Source organism: Octopus sinensis, linkage group LG2 (genome assembly GCF_006345805.1).
Source record: "Octopus sinensis linkage group LG2, ASM634580v1, whole genome shotgun sequence".
In the NCBI taxonomy this organism is placed as follows: Eukaryota; Metazoa; Mollusca; class Cephalopoda; order Octopoda; family Octopodidae; genus Octopus; species Octopus sinensis.
The window spans coordinates 137,000,593-137,018,063 of NC_042998.1; the positions used below are offsets into that span (position 1 = coordinate 137,000,593).

The window sequence follows — 17,471 nt, forward strand, 5'->3', positions numbered from 1 at the left end:
GTGTGTGTGTGTGTGTGTGTGTGTGTGTGTGTGTGTGTGTGTGTGTGTGTGTTGTGTTTACAGCCTTGGCCAAAAGTATTAGGCCACCCCGGTGTTTTGGAGTTCTGCTATCTCAATGTTAATGAAATTCGTGCACATGGTAGATTCTGGTATATTTCACAATATACATCAGTTTTAATACCTGGCTGACTTCTCTTTAGCATCAATAACCGCTTTTATACGGTTAGGCATTGAATCAGCTAGTTTCTTGCAGGTGCTAGGACTCCAGTCTTCTCTCAACTTTTGACCATTGCTCACTGTTCCAATTTCAGTGGTTTTGTGGCCCGCTGAAGACATTTTTCCATATTCGCTTCAGAAACCCACGTCTTCTTCCTGGTTTTACAGCCTTTCAGACCGTACTCTACAAGCCTTCTTCTAACAGTTCTGGTTGATATTTGTGAAGTACTTACCTCGTTGAAGTCTGTACAGAGCTCCGACAATGTTTTTTCTCCTGTTTCTGAGCGACTGACGGATGTTGTATTGGATCCATTTCTCATCACATGTTCGATCCAGAAATGAATCATTTTGTGACAAGAAAGTAGCATAATGCAAGCTTCAAAACGTTACTATTTCTGATTTTCATTGAGTTCATGTGGGTCCCACTTATCCAACTTTTTCACTTTACTGATTTGAATTAGATGAGTCAATATTGTTTGCTTGCCAACACCAAACAACAGCGATAATTCACGGGCACACATTGAAATGGACCTGACTCGACGGTGACTTTCAGTTCATCATCATCCACTTTTGTTTTTGGTCGACCGTGTTGTTCATTTGTGAGGTCAAAGTTAGCAGAACAAAATATTGCAAGCCAATTTGATACTGTCTGCTGTGTAATAACATTAGAATGATACACTCCATTAATATCCGAACTGTCTGTGATATTGTATTTACAAGAAAGAACTTATATTTCAAACCTGTACGAATTTGCGACTTATCCATTTCTAAACAAAAATAGCAAAGAACGATTTATAAATACTTTATAAAGCGCAAAATAAGTTAGAATAAAGCAATAGATGTGTGCTTTCTAACAAAGAATAAGATGGTCAAAATATAATAATGGCACAAAGTGAGCAGCTGACAAAGTTTACCATATACCTTACTACAAATTTCATACTTGACGACCTAATATATATGTATGTATGTAAGCATGTATGTATGTATGTATGTATGTATGTATGTATGTATGTATGTATGTATGTATGTATGTATGTATGTATGTATGTATGTAGGTGTATGTAGGTAGGTAGGTAGGTGTATACGTAGCATAGGTAGGTAAGTATATATATATATATATATATATATACGTATATATATATATATATATATGCATACATACATATGTTCAAATATATACGTAGATATGTAGATATGTAATATGTGTGTGTGTGTTTGTTTTGCTGTCCCCTTGACTTGACATCATCCAGGGATTCTTAGTGAATGCCATTGTCATGCGAAAGGTGTTCTTTGTCTCCAATCTTCCTGGTAACCATTATTGGGCACGGTGAAATAATGGCTTACCTAATAGCACGTGAGGTTTAGCTACGGACTCTATAAAATCTGACTGATCCAAGCGAGTATGAAAAGGTAAAAGTCTAAATGTGGATATATTCTTTTATTCTTTTATTCCTTTACAATTTTCAGCCCTAAGGCTGTTACCATGCTGAAGCACCGCCAGTATAAATATTTCTTTAATGGTCAATTGTACTTGATTGGCTTTTGGTGAAGAAGGGAGTTCGGCACTGTTACTCTCTGCTGAGTCTCCTAACTTGATATTTCATCTGGGACCTTGGATAGAGGATGTCCAATTCTTTCTTGAAAATATACCCTATTCCATGAAGATCCCTCAGATATTTTGGCAAGGCATTAAACATTTGTGGGCCCTTGAATTCTAAACTATTGCAATACGTGGTCCTCACTCTAGATGAGATAGTTGGGAACTTTGCAACAGTGCAGTGACGTCCATTTCGGGGTCTGGTATAGCTCTCGATAGAAAAGTTTGAGCCATTTTCTTCGAACAGTGGCCTTATCTTGTACGGTACTGAAGCAAATTCTTTTGTACATCTATAGAAGGTTATGTTTTAATATTTTTGACAGATCTGGCTTCTTTTTCTGCCCTCTTCTTTTCATAGGAGTATTGAATTCATTTGATCACGAGAAATGTTATTTGAGATAAGATCGTTTGTTATCATTTAGTGGCCTATTTAGACAATTTTAGATTTTTACTGGTCGTCTCATTATAATCCGCATACTCCCGGGAATTATATTTTTTGTATTAGTTTGGCATTCTCTCTAGAGCAAACGCATTACTTATGTCGTGCATGATTGTCATAAAGTGCTGCAGTTTTATGTCACGAAGGAGCTAAAAGTCAAGCAGCCCAAAATATTAAAAGCATATAATCTACCATCTTGGGGCTACGGACCTCATAGCGCAAGTTGGTAGATGATTTTAATATTTTGCGCTCTTCTTTTCTAGGCCATGTTTCCTCTCCTATTCCTTTCTCCCTTTGTTTATATTGGATTCACTTGTGTTTTACTCTGATGAAGCACCTATGAAGGTGAAGAATTTTATCTTCGCAATTATTAATAGACAGCGTTTGGTAACGGATGCGGAAATGGCCGTAAGATTTGAAACGTCACCTATTTGTGATGTCAGGCTTTGTATTAAAAAATAAGCTATAAATGTGTTTCAATCGATGTGTTTGTTAATCTGAAGTTTTCTTCATTTTCTGATTATTTGTATTTGCTTCCTGATAAACTCTTGTTTATCCTGTTGTTACCTGCACTCCGCGTGCTTAGTGTGCCTGCACACCAATGCTCGGTGATAACACGGCTAACGGATACCGATAGTACACACGGGTATTTTGTCCCTTAGTCGCTATGTAAACAAAGAGAGAAATTTTCATTAGTTTTCTATTCATATCTACTATTTTCTTTCGAGAAAATAATAAATATAGAAGAATATTATTAGTTAATGTAAACAATAATTTTTTATACCAACTAAGTAAAAAAGACAGAAGAGTTGTTGCATTGAAAATGTAATTGTTTATATATTTTCGTTGTAGTTATACATTGGAGCAGACTTAGATACTTAATTATATACATATATAAACACACACGTATCTTATTGTTGCATGTTGTGGTGACAAGCGACTATCTTCGAAATAAAAGGTGTTCAATTGGTATGTGTTTGAGATATAACGAAGTGAATTTCGATGGTTGTGGATTGCACTTACTTAATTGTATAGTCCGTTAAAGTGTTTCCGTTGTTTTTAAATTGTAATTGATATATGATTGGATAGTTAACGCTCACGCTCGTAACACAGACATTTGAATTAATTTATACAATCCAGCCGTCCTTTCACACGGAATTTCGTCTTTTTCTAAACCATGAACCTGAAGTGACTTTATATATAATGGAAATGTGATTATGTATATCAGAATATATATATATATATATATATATATATATATATATATATATATATATATATATATATATATATATAGTCGAAACGATTTGTTGAGCTTTTATGTGTTTTTATAATTATTTATGTTATATAATATATTTTCTTATATTCACAGAATTTAATGTAATATTGTAATATAAATAAATTTTGGGATTGTCAATAGTATATCTATATTTAATTCATCTTTATATATATATATATATATGTATGTATATATATATATATATATATATATATATATATACACATATACATATCTATTTATATGAATAAATACATATATATATACATATTTATACATACAGAGACAACCCACTACCATCACAAATGTATATATATATATATATATATATACGTGCAAGCATATCGACTAAATAGACTAAATCAAATGCTGAATGGCAATACCTAGAACCGTTTCCTCTTGTCTCATAAATTGATAGTGAAAACAGAGGGTGAAAGAAATTATGAGTTGTACTAAGGCTGGAGGTATACTGGTAAAGTTTGCAACAAAAGAACTCGTCTAAACAATCTTAAATAGCATGCGATGGCATTGAACGGATCGACATATTAATTCTACCACAAAAGAACAGAATGTATAGTCAATCCGTCAGTATTCCGTGTACTTCATATTTCAAAAATTCCTTACTGGGTTGGCAAGAAAGTAGTGTGAAATAAAAGCCATCTTTTTTCATACAAAGAATGAACTTTAATCAATTATATATTTTTCGTTTTGTTCGATAACCTTTTGCTATCTTCTTGGCAACTTCATGATTCCACGCTCATTCAACTTCTGGTTCTTATCAGCCAAAAACCGAAGTAAAGTCGATTTCAGGTCATCATTATTGAAAGTTTTACCATTTAAAGAATTTTGCAATCTTTGAAATAAATGATAATCTGATGGTGCAAAGGCTATATGGTGGATGTGACATCACTTTCCAACCAAGCTCCAATAATTTTTGACGAGTTAGCAAAAACGTGTGTAGATTAAGCGTTTTCATGGTGGAACACAATTCCTTTACCATCTGCTAATTCTGGCCGTTTTTCTTTGATTGCTTCCTTCAGTTTCATTAGTTGTTAACAGTAAACATCTGAATTGATTGTTTGGTTCCTTGGAAGCAGCTGAAAATACACAACACTTTTGTAATCCCACTAAATTGACGGCATGACCTTTTTTTGATGCAATTCAGCTTTCGATGTAGTTTGTGCTGGTTCATTATGCTTGGACCATTATCTTTTTCGATTGATGTTATTGTAGACAATCCATTTTTCATCACCAGTGATGATTCGTTGCAAAAAAAAGATGAATTTCATTGTGTTTGAAATGCATATCGCAAATATTGATTCACTGCGTTAAGTGAATCTTTTTCAATTTATGTGGAATCCAAGTATCGAACCTCTTTACGAGTCCAAGCCATTTTAAGTGATTTTTCGATTGTTGTGTGTGATACATTTAACCTCTTTGAAATGTCTCACACAGTTATATGACAATCAGATTCAATTATGGCTTCCATTGGGTCACCATCACTTTCAGTAGGTCGACTAGAACGTTGGTCATCTTTGAGCGAAAAATCTCCAGAACAGAATTTTTAAAAGCATTTCTGACATGTTCGTACTGTTAAGCATCAACACCATAAACTTTACATATCTCTATGTGAGCTTCAGCATCCTCCTTCTCTTTATGGAAATAGAAAAGCAAAATACAGTGAAAATTTTCTTTTTTCCACTCCATGTTAAAATTGACACTGGACTAACAGCTGTAAGCAAAAGTTAATGGTTCTGAAGATATGCATACTTAAGAGAATAATCGATAAATAATTAGATGATCAGAAGTAAGGAATAAGTGAACGTGTGTTGCGCAAGTACAATTGTTGAATGCTCGTGTGTATCTTGAAATTTGTTTTCTCAGCAAATGGAAATGGGAATTAGGTAATCTTTTCAAATAATATAGCAGGTGGGGTAAAAGAATTTTAGAAAAAATTAATATAAAAACCGAGTAATGTGCGAGTTCCAGTGAGAGAGTGGAAGTAACTTCAATCCTTAACATATTTGGGTCGATCAAATAAGTACCAGTTAATCATTGGGGTCAATGTAACCGACTTAATCCCCTTGTATGTCCTTGTTTGGCTCCTCTGTGTGGGCAATAAATAAAAATACTTTGATCCTCTGTATTTTCGTCGTTGCTGGATTTGTTGAAACCGTTTTTGCTGATCGTATTCCACCCAAAATTAATTTGATTCGTAGATCATAAGCGGATCCATCCCCAGACGATGAATTCATATCTTTAATCGTGCGATCTGCAGAACCTTCTAATATATTGGCTAATAAACCTACCATAGGAATGAGTTATCAAGAATATATTTGTAGGAAAATTGTTAAATTTATTGATTTTAGTGTTTTAGATATATTTCTATGTTATGTATAATTTCGAGATATGTATTTATAATCGAGCTAAAATTATAAGATATTTTATCGTTTCGCGTCACAAAGAAACAAGCAGAATAGTGTTATATAATTCACTAAATTATAATGGCTATGATAATCTACATAATATACACTGATTACACTTTCTAATTAAATAATGCTAATGCAATTATCTATCAATATTAGTATAACTATCACAATATCGAAAGGGAATGTAGGGAAACAAGGAATACAAATGTCCCTTCACTTTCATGAAGCATCCCTTAAAAACAATATTTCGGATTAACAAAATTGCCTTTTATCTTAACCTCCATCTTCAGTTGAAATCTCATATGAAAAGTTACGATGCAGCAATATGAATCACGAAACATACTAATAATCGAAACGGTGCCTGTTATTAAAATGTAATCCTGCAGATATCTGGAAATATAACAGGGCTAAATTCACATCAATCTTGAACCATATTCTGGCAAAATATTAGTGTAGCGATTGTTATTATACTTTAATTTTATCGTAAGGTGCTTTTGAAATTATGATATAACGTACCGTTTTAGATATCGTTACTGTTAGAGTTTCATAGGAAAGAAAGAATACTCTAGTAAGGACTCTGAAATTATCTGACATACATACATACATAAATACATACATACATACATACATACATACATACATACATACATACATACATACATACATGCATGCATGCATACATACATGCATACAAACGTACATACATACATATATACGTACGTACGTACGAACGTATGTATATATGTATGTGTGTGTTTGTATGTATATAAGTATATATAAATTTGTGTGTGTGCAGGGGGTATGTATGTGTGTATAGTGTGTGTGTGTCTGTGTGTGTGTTAAACTAATTTTTGAAAATTGTTACTATGCCTCTTAAATGCTAATTTATGATATGTGCTATACTGTAATAAGTCCTTATTTTCTTACGGCGTCCCGTCGTCTTCTGTAAGCCGTCAAAAATCTTCAGGTATCATTTCCGTCGTTAATTTTGTTTTGTATAAAATTCCAGGCTTTTGGAGTGTGTGAAGCCATCTCTTAACTACAATTCTTCGGTTCTGGTGTAGTAGCACCTGTCAGGATCCCATCTATAAGTTACCTGGCATATGTGATGACAATCCATCTGAACGCGCGTACGCAGTTATAACCTTGATTGATACCAGGGCATGCAATAAAGCCACTGCGAGTGAGGGACCCCTAGATATCGTCACAGCATTCTTCCAGAAGAGGGATACTCTGATGTAAAAACTGCGTTTTTACATGACTGATGGCCATTTCCTTTCGACATGAATGTTTCAAACCACGCAGATCTGCATCGGAGCTAAATGGTCATCTCAGAGGTAACAGATGAAAAGGAAGAGATGACATTGACAACGAAGAAAGATAAGGCGACAGCTATCATCTGAGAAGATGGGGCAATCACCATATATATATATATATATATATATATATATATATATATATATATATATATATATACATGTATATATACTAAATTAATTATATGGCCAGTCATAAAGTGACCAATGATTTCGAATCCATGAAGCGCATAACCTTATAGATAACCCGTCGGATTCTAATGGCCACAGGCATATAACTTTGTTTCAAATTGAAGCGAGAAAAACGTTAAAGCTGGTTAATTTTTCAGACAAAAATATATATTGTCCGAGCCTTAGGTGGGATGGGGGTTATCGCCCTCATATCGGTTCGAGTCGGCAAACTTTTACGGTTATTATTAACGAACGAGGAATCCCACGCTTGTAGCATTTAAAATGGAATTTAAACTTGTCCCCCGGTCTATTGTGTCTTTTATGATCCTTACCTGCTCTGTTATGCAGACATTGCATCCTCTGCTCCTGGTTATATAGGGCCGCAGATGTTCAAGGATCTTCCATTTAATTGTTTATGGGGTTCCTTCATCCTTTAGGCACCACACATCGCTAACCAGTAATGTGAACTAGCGCCTTTTTGCTTAAAGACAGTTCCGACCGAACCGATTTATCTACAAACGTGTATGTTGGATGTCTTATCGCCTTAGGTGCTTCTTCCATTTGCCCCGTATCTGGTGTTGCTGCTACTGTAGTTGGAACTTCTGGCTCATCTCTGGCTGCAGCGTTGGAGTTACTGCATTTTGTTGCTGCTGGTGTTGGTGCTGGTATTGTTTGTAGGCGTGAGACTTGTAGTTCTGTTGTAGCTTTCTTTCTTTCTAGCACTTCCACAATTTCTGAGAGTGTATCGAGTAACACCTGATCCAAATAACCCGTCTGGAATGTCACTTGCGAAATTAATGTTTGCTAGAAAGATTAGATCCGTCTTTGAGAGGTTGTTACCGAGTGAAAAAAAGAAAAATGACGAACAATAAATATAATTCAAAATTCTTCAAAATAGGCAAAGTTTTTTTTCTAACGTAAAGATATAGTAAAGAAAGTTGGGAGGACAGTGTAATTATTAAACGAATTGGAAAACTGTTATTCTTGGTAAAGGTAAAAAATTCGTACATAAAAGACATATAAACCAATTTTTAAAAAAGATTTACGGAAGAAACGGTCACGAGAGATGTAATTCCCATGGAAGTTTGAGGTACACGTTTGAGGTAACAACACCCAAACAAATTGGAACTGCACGTTCAAGTACTAGAAAAAGGAAAAGAACGGAAATATTGGGATTAAACCATAAGCGTAAGAGATATTTAACTCTCGACGGAATTGTAAAAGGGAAGACGTTATGGGAGGTTGATTCTCACAAACGGGAGGTGTTGTGGAAGGATCGTGAGCACCCCCACATGACCAAAAGTGGACTAACGCATTTCAAAAAACTAAAGAAATTATGTGAATTGTCAGACAGTTGACCGTCGGTATTGGTTACTGTGTTAGTTTAATAGCGTAACTACGTTTGGAGCGGTACGGGGTACACTCTGTGTGAACATATTAATTCTGCGAAAGGTTATTCTAGATAACCATATCCAAATATTTATTTTGGTACTATTCTTCTTACAACTAACGTGTACAAACTCGCGTAATAACATTTTTGGCGACGAGATATTGTAGTTGTAGAGCACAGCCTGTTCCTAGATTCTACTGGCTGGTGATGTCCTCAAATTACAGCTAATTTTTCTGTTCCTTGTTCCTTTGCCAAAATAATAACACCAATTTACTCAACACTTCTCAACTATATCAGCTCTCTAAGTAGAACTTAAGCAGGGAAAAGTTCTATGTTTACTTTTAAGTACTTGATTAACTTAATATTACACTCATCAAAACTACTTTAATATTATCAACTCTCTGGCACATTGTGCATTCACTCTAGAGGGGTATCTGGGGTAAGTGCCTTCTACTATAGTCCCGAGCTGACCAGAGCTTTCTGAGTGGATTTAGTACAGAGAAACCGAAGGAAGCCCGTCGTATTTATGTGTGTGTGTGTGTGTGTGTGCGTGTGCATGTGTTGTGCGCGCGGGCATATTTTCACCACTTGACAACCGGTGCTGGTGTGTTTATGTCCACGTAACCAAGCGGTCCAGCTATAGAGACCTATAGGATAGGTATCAGGCTTAACAAAAGTAAGTACTGGGATCGATTCATTCGACTAAAAATCCTTGAAGGCGGTGCGCCTGCATGGCTGCAGTCTAATCACTGAAACAAGTCAATGATACCAGATAACAGATATAAACTATGATCATGTATATATTTTACTACTTTTAGAAAGAGTAGCAAATACATTGCAATTAGAGCCATTTTACCCAAACTACTGGGGTAAAGGACTGAATGCAAGGGTAGTGGCAAAAGAAATTAATGATGTGCAAGGCCCAGGAATTATCAATGAACGTGTGGCACAACGGACGTTTCAAGGGATTTACACCAGTCTCGAAGACAAACCAATTCAATTGTGGAAGATGAGATATTGCTAGTAATGGTTGAACAAGAGCCAAGCAGAAGCACTCATAAAATATCGGCAGAAGTTATCCTTCACAAAGTACCATCAGTCAACTACTACATATGCTCAGCTTTATGAACAGATACTTTCGTGAAGGTTCTCTTGAACTGACCTATGACCAGACTCAACGAAGTGTAAACATTTGCAAACTGCTGGCAAATCTTTAAGACAACCACAACCACAACCACCACCACTATCACCCACCCACCCACCCACCAGATCTCACATTGGCAACTTCACCCACTACTTCCTCTTCATAACGTCTACCTTCTGGGATTTCCTACTATCCTACATGTCTGTCCCACAAATAAAGTAGCGAGTTAACGACATCAATTTCTCACCGGTTTTAAAAGAGGCTGTATCCGTTAATAACACTAACTTGGCATTTCACAGCAGTAACATTTACTAATATATAGTTTGTTCTTTCACTGAAAGAATATCGACTGAAGTTTATTATTGAACAATAGATATAAAATTTCTTTATAAGGCGCAGGAGTAAGTAGCTTGCTTATCAGTCACATGGTCCTGGGTTCAGTCCCACTGCATGGCACCTTGGGCAAGTGTCTTCTACTGTAGACTCGGGCCGGCCAAAGCCTTTGAGTGGATTTGGTAGACGGAAACTGGAAGAAGCCCGTCGTATATGTATATATATATATATATGTATGTGTGTATATGTTTGTCTGTGTTTGTCCCCCCAACATCGCTTGACAACCGATGGCGGTGTGTTTACGTTCCCGTAGCTTAGCGGTTCGGCAAAAGAGGCCGATAGAATAAGTACTAGGCTTCCAAAGAATAAACTCTGGGGTCAGTTTGCTCGACTAAAGGTGGTGCTCCAGCATGACCGCAGTCAAATGACTGAAACAAGTAAAAGAGTAAAAGTTATTTAGACTTTTGTCTAAATGTATTTATAAAATATACATTATAGATAAAATGAGTTTTAAATAAAAAATACGAAGTCGTATCAAAAGGTTCCCGGACTAATTATGTTGAATGAAAAATAAGCTATTTACCTGAGTTTAAACATCATCTCCTTCGAAATAGTCACCTTGCACATTACTAGTCCCAACGTTCCTGCCATTTTTGAAATCTGGCCTGGAAGTAATTTTCTGTAAGCGAGTCAAGGACATTCAGTGATTCGCTCTGGATCTTGACAACGGTGTTAAAACATGTGCGCTGCATTTTCCTATTCATGAAGAGATGGAAGTCCGCAGGTGCAAAGTTTGGCGAATAAGGTGGGTGTTGAAGTGATACCATGTTTTTTTTTGGCAAGAAACGCACATGTGAGTAGAGCTCAGTGACAGGGTGCTTGTCGTCATCAAGAATCCAATTCTTCGCGCTTCATAGATCCAGCCGCTTTCGTCGAATGTCCTCCCTCAAACACTTCAAAACATCACTATAAAACTCTCGATTGACGGTCAGGCCCTGGGACGTTCTTCTACTTTTGAATTGACCGTGTCACTCAAAACATTGCGTACGACTCATTGCCTCGTAACCGTAAGTTTGCCGAAGCATGCTCAATGTCTCTGTAGTAGACTTCGTAAGTTTAACACATTTCGTTGGCTTTTTGTTCCAACTTCCTGCCAATGAAAAAAATCGCAGATTGCAGCATACCGTGATAACAAATAACACAGATTTTATAACTTGCGAAGTAACCACAGCGCTGTCACTCGGCACACTACCTCATGAATATTACTGCTATCTCTCAATGTGCACGGAACTGTGCGCTTTCATTTGTTGGCGTGCAGCAGAATTAGTCCGGGCACCTTTTATTCATAGCTATATTTTACTTTATTCTATCTGAAGTTCAATATCTTACGTTATCCTAAAGAACATCTTTAAAAGTACAAGTTTAATTAAGGTTTATTACAAATTTCAATAAGTATATCTTCCAGATATGAACAAAGAAGCACTTTTATAACCAGACAACTTTCAGAGACAAACACGGCGCACTTTTCGCTTCGCGGAATCATCGATCAGTTCAGAATAATCAAGCTGAGAGATAAATTCCTGTTCAATAAATATCATAGACAATCCACAAAGTCTGGTACACGTTCGTGGCACAATGTAATATTTTTACAAGAACTTTTGAGGTACACTGTATTACCATTTTATTTCTTGATATTTTCAGTTAACATAGATAGTTTAATTCTTGTTCAACATCTTAATCAAAGTAAATACATGACTCATCCACGTACTTCGATCTTAACATGAGACCCTCAACCGCGGAGGTTCATTGCGACCCCAGAGGTTGCAGGGCTTAGCGACGGACCTGAGGTTATATTAAAGGTTTTTATATTTTGTTTATATACTGCTTTTTCCTCGATTCTAAAAATGAATAATAAAAAACATATGAAAACATTTTCATACTATTTTAGATCATCAGCCAAAAGTTTGCTCTGAACCAAACAAAGATTTTCCATAAGTAATATAACCTAAGTAATATGAATATTTATTTATTTGAACAATTTGGAGAAATATTGGGTAAGTATTACACACTATATAGATAAAGAATATGAATTCGTTTTAAAAGTTAAGGATTCAGGCGTAGGTAGGTGGTTAAGCAGCTCGCTGTGCAGCCATGTAGTTTCGGATTCAGTTCCATTGTGCGGCAATGGACAACTCATGCTCCCGTGAGTAAGTTTGGGAGTCAGAAGCTCGTAGTATATATATATATATATATATATATATATATATATATATATGTATGTGATTGTGTCCACCACAGCTTCGGAACCGGTGTTAGCCTGTTTACGTTCCCTTAACATAGTGGTAGTGTCAGTATTGTACTGAGTTCCCTGATTCATTCTGACACACAAATTAGCTCATTCATCTAGATTAAGTTTTCATCAGCAGGATTTAGATTCCTTCTAGGTTTCATAGACTTATGTGGATGTTATTCCTGATCATACTGTGTCTGGATAAACCGCATACGTTGCAAATTTCATTTTCTTGTTACTTCATCAGTGAAATCATCCCCTAGAACGATAATTTTCGAAGTGTAACAATTCTATATACGTCTATAAATAGATAATCCTAATCACCTTATCCAATATAACTATACTTTAAAAAAATCACTTCACAGAATAACCAACCATGAAAAAGTCTTTTCTGTATCCCCTGAGTATTTCCTAAATCTGAGGTTAACTGAAGACCATTGCCACAGCACCCTGTCCTGACCTGAAGTCAAGTTTAATCAGATACATTTGCCAGTATACGTACCTCCGGTTCAAGTATAACATTTGATAGTGCCATCTGCTTAACGGTTGAGGTATTAACTTAGATTCAATGGTTGAAATAAAAGATTACTACTATTAGAAATACAGCCGAATGTAGTTTGTTTTTCAGTAATGGCTCGAAGGAGTTTATTGGCATTCCCATTGAGGTTGAGGTTCTAATGTTCTTTAGGGGTTTCAGAAATTATTTTGACCGTTAACAAGTTATTTACATTGTGCTAGCTTACTGTCTGACGACACTGTCGTAGAATGAGGCATGAGACGTTTTTGGCGCAGTGGTTTTATCACTGCCTATTGCGGCTTCATTTTGGCTCTGCCTTTTTGCACTGCCTTTTTGGCGTAGCTGTTTTGACGCTGATCTATTTAACATTAGACCTACTAAGGTCTCTCTCTCTCTCTCTCTCTCTCTCTCTCACTCTCTCTCTCTCTCTCTCTCTCTCTCTCTCTCTCTCTCTTCTCTCCTGTTTTGTATGCACGTGAATGTGCGTGTGCGGGTGTTTTTATTTATCTCCACTGCCAAAACGTACTGTTGCCAAAACAGGCCGAATGTCTAGTCAGCCGTGTCAAATCATCAACATCCAAACTTTGCGCCGAATCGCCTCGTTCCACGTAGAATAGACACATCGACTTCATTTGCCTGATGTGAAATGATACTTTACATTAGCAGAAATTCCAAATAAACTGAAATTATTGGCTCATTGTGTCCTATAAACAATCAATGTGAGACCATATTAACATTCTGGCAACAGAACAAAATTCACGACGGCAAAACCGTAAATGCCATACAGTACTGTCGTCAGTTCAAACATCATACATATATGTACATCTAGCTCTGTGTGTGTGACTGTATGTGTGTGTGTATGTGTGTGTATTTGTGTGTATGTGTGCATGTGTATGTGTGTGTGTTTGTGTGTGATTGTGTGTGTGTATGTATGAGAGACACAATGGAATTCAACACGTTTCAAAGATCGAAAATGGTTCCATGTTAATGACTGACGCAAAACCACATTACATAAAACTTCTCAGGGGAGACTACAAAAACATCCGAGCATTTGGATGCTTCGAGTTGCATGACAAACCTTTCAGTACATCCAAACGGGATGTTTATAGCTAAGGACTTACAATGAAATTTTGTTAATGGTAGAAAAGTGAACATTTTGTTATACAAAGGTAAACAGGAGGCTATTAATATACTTGGGTTAAGCACGTGGGGCAATCTTACCAACTAAAGACTAGAAATTACCTATTAGAAGGCAACTGAACATAATGGTTTCAAATTTTGACATAAGGTCAGCAAATTCTGGGGAGACGCTAGGTCGTTTCCATGGACCAAGCGTTCAACTGTTATTTATTTTATCAGCCCCGAAATGATGAAAGACCAAGTCGACATCGGTGGAATTTGAATTCAGAATGTAAAGACGGACGATATGCCACAAAGCATTTTGCCTGGTATGCTAACGATCTTGCCAATTAAAAAGAAAAGACGACGCGAGATAGAAAGAAACCTCTATACAATTGATAAGTGCCTGCAGCATTAGGGGTTGAGGTTAATCAACAACATGAAATATTTTGTGAATAGCACAATATTTTGTAATGATCAAACTAATTCCCAATATTTTTTGCGTGTCAACATATACTACTGATTATGTTGATTTTGGTTTTCTAGTTTGATACGAAATTGCAACGAAAGGGTAGAAAGTATATATATATATATATATATATATATATATATATATATATATATATATGAGGGGGTACCCAAAGGAAACCGGAATTTTGCAATATTATTTTATTCGCTTAGATTTTCCCGTTTACACTTTTATCGCCTTGAAAGTATCCTCTATTTGAATCAATGCATCGGTCCAGGCACATTTTCCACTATTCGAAGCAGTGTTGGAACTCTTGGGAAGTGATGCCTTTTCACGGCTCCGTCGGTTTTTTTCTTCGCCTCTTCCACATCTGCAAATTCCGTAGCACCGGCTTTCGTCACCAGTGGTGACCTTCGAAATTAAAACCAGAGCAACTGTTTTGTCAAATCACGACACGCATTCATTCGGCACTGCATTTGATCTTCCGTGAGCAAGAGGAAAATTTTTGTTGCAACTCTTTTCATTCGCAAGTCCTTGCTCAAAATTCGTTGGCAGGAGCTCCCGGACACACCAGTCATATCAACAAGTTCGTCAATTGTGACGGTCTCCCAAGATCAGTTCATGAATTTTCATGATGTTTTCATTCGTTCGAGGTTTCATTCGTTCGAATGAGGTTTGTCTGCAAGCGACATGTGACCAATCCTAAAGCGTGGAAACCACTCGTAAACTTGTGTTTTGCTCATGGCAGAGTCCTTATAAGTTGTTTGAACAAATACAACTGTTTCACTCGCCGTTTTCTCTAGCATCAAACAGAATTCACAGACTAGCGCTGTTCCTTCGTTTCAGCCATTGCAAAAATCGACGAACAGGGGAGAAGCACTTCCAAGCAAATACGCACCTCGTGGCAGTACGACCTCACTCGGCAGACTGATGTCTGATAGTTGCATAAAGTGGCTTCTAGTGGCAGAAGCCTGAACTACAACGAGCTTGTCCCTCGGAGAACGCTTCCTTTTACTGTTGGGTACCCTCTCGTACTATTATAAAGATTAACATTTCTTTTACATTTCCATTAGCTAAGTAAGCTAATTCAAAGTTACACACGGCCCCTCTACAATCGTGCACGTGCAATGCATTATTATTCCTTCTATTCTTTACTTACGATAATCAGTTAAATCAAATCACTGACTTTTTTACTTTTCCACAATTTATTTATTTATTTATTTATTATTGATTATTTTCTTAAGCATGCACACCTGGCAAAAATTCACCCTTGCTGTCCTTGTTAAGTATTTCAAAAAATTTCAATAACATATGCAGTGTTGTTAAGGCGTACTCTTCATTTTATTTCTTCAAGTTCGATACCTCTGAGCAGCTAATATCTTCTGTTATAGTGTCTAATCAGTCAAAACAATATAAACGGAATTGTGTAATCATGAACTTCACGGAATAGCGTCGGATTCAGTATACTTGTTCTTGGGTTGTGAGCTTAATATGTCATTCGGTTAGTCTCTCTACCAGATTGTACTTTGGAAGGCGGCGAGCTGGCAGAAACGTTAGCACGCCGGGCGAAATGTGTAGCCGTATTTCTGTCTTTGTTGCAGCGTCTGAAATACTTCGTTGTAACCCAGGAATGCAAAACCTACGCCATGTGTTAATCCGTGTCGTAGAACTCCCGACATTCATTTGCTATTATTGTCATTGTTATTATTGCTGTTGTTGTTGTTAAGTGTTGAGCTGGCAGAATCCTTAGCACGCCGGGCGAAATTCTTAGCAGTACTTCGTCTGCCGCTACGTTCTGAATTCAAATTCCGCCGAGGTCGACTTTGCCTTTCATCCTTTCGGGGTCGATAAGTTAAGTACCAGTTACGCACTGGGGTCGATATAATCGACTTAATCCGTTTGTCTGTCCTTGTTTGTTCTCTCTGTGTTTAGCCCCTTGTGGGTAGTAAAAAGAAATAGATAGTACTTGGGATACTACACTGGAGTTCATTCTGTTACTCACTTTCCGACTAGGCTTTTGGTCTGAACAGAACTCATTTGTCACTCATTTGTTCCTTCCTGTGTTTTCCCTATCAATTTATGAGACACTAATCCCATAAACTGAAAAATACCAAAATTAATTAAACGAAAAAATATGAATACTATTTCTTTTATCTTTTACTTGTTTCATTCATTAAACTGTAGCCATGCTGGGACGCCACGTTAAAAAAGTTTTAGATGAATGAATCGCACACGTGCATGCATACACACACACACACACGCACGCACACACACATACACTCACACACACACATGCACACACACATACAAACCGGAACCATGTGGTTTGAAGTCTATCCTTCGCGGGTTGGATACTGAACAGCTGGTTTAGGTATTATATCGATGTAGATGTATTTCCTCAGGTGATTACAAGATGTATCTCAGTAACATAACGCCTGTTCTGCGAGACTTCTTCTCGGTAGGTGTGTACAAAAGCAGTAAATTAATGGATATCTTACGGTTTATTAGCTAAGATATATACGTATATATATATATATATATATATATATATATATATATATATATATATATACATAAACCTTTACATAAATAAATAACGTGAAATATACGAAGGGACGAACATAAAAGACAAACGGGTCATTCAAAGCCTTCGTTCTTCAGTCAGAAACCGATTCCTCATCGCAGATTTCAGCTGTTTAATTCTGAGATCCGCTCTGAATCGGCCAGCCACAGAAGGAAAGAATGCAACGCAACAGAGACGA

At 36.6% G+C, this 17,471-nt stretch overlaps 1 protein-coding gene and 1 long non-coding RNA gene across 2 annotated transcripts in view; one reads left to right on the forward strand and one right to left on the reverse strand.

Moving 5' to 3' along the window:
* LOC115232089 (tachykinin-1) overlaps positions 1 to 17,471 on the forward strand; it is an 81,988-nt gene that overhangs the window by 59,621 nt on the left and 4,896 nt on the right. The gene's annotated exons all lie outside the window — the stretch shown is intronic.
* LOC118761584 lies at positions 1,039 to 16,164 on the reverse strand. Its single transcript, XR_004997488.1, has 3 exons — positions 16,153 to 16,164; positions 9,968 to 9,972; positions 1,039 to 1,164 (listed from the first exon to the last, which is right to left on the reverse strand). It is a non-coding gene; the product is annotated as an uncharacterized LOC118761584 (long non-coding RNA).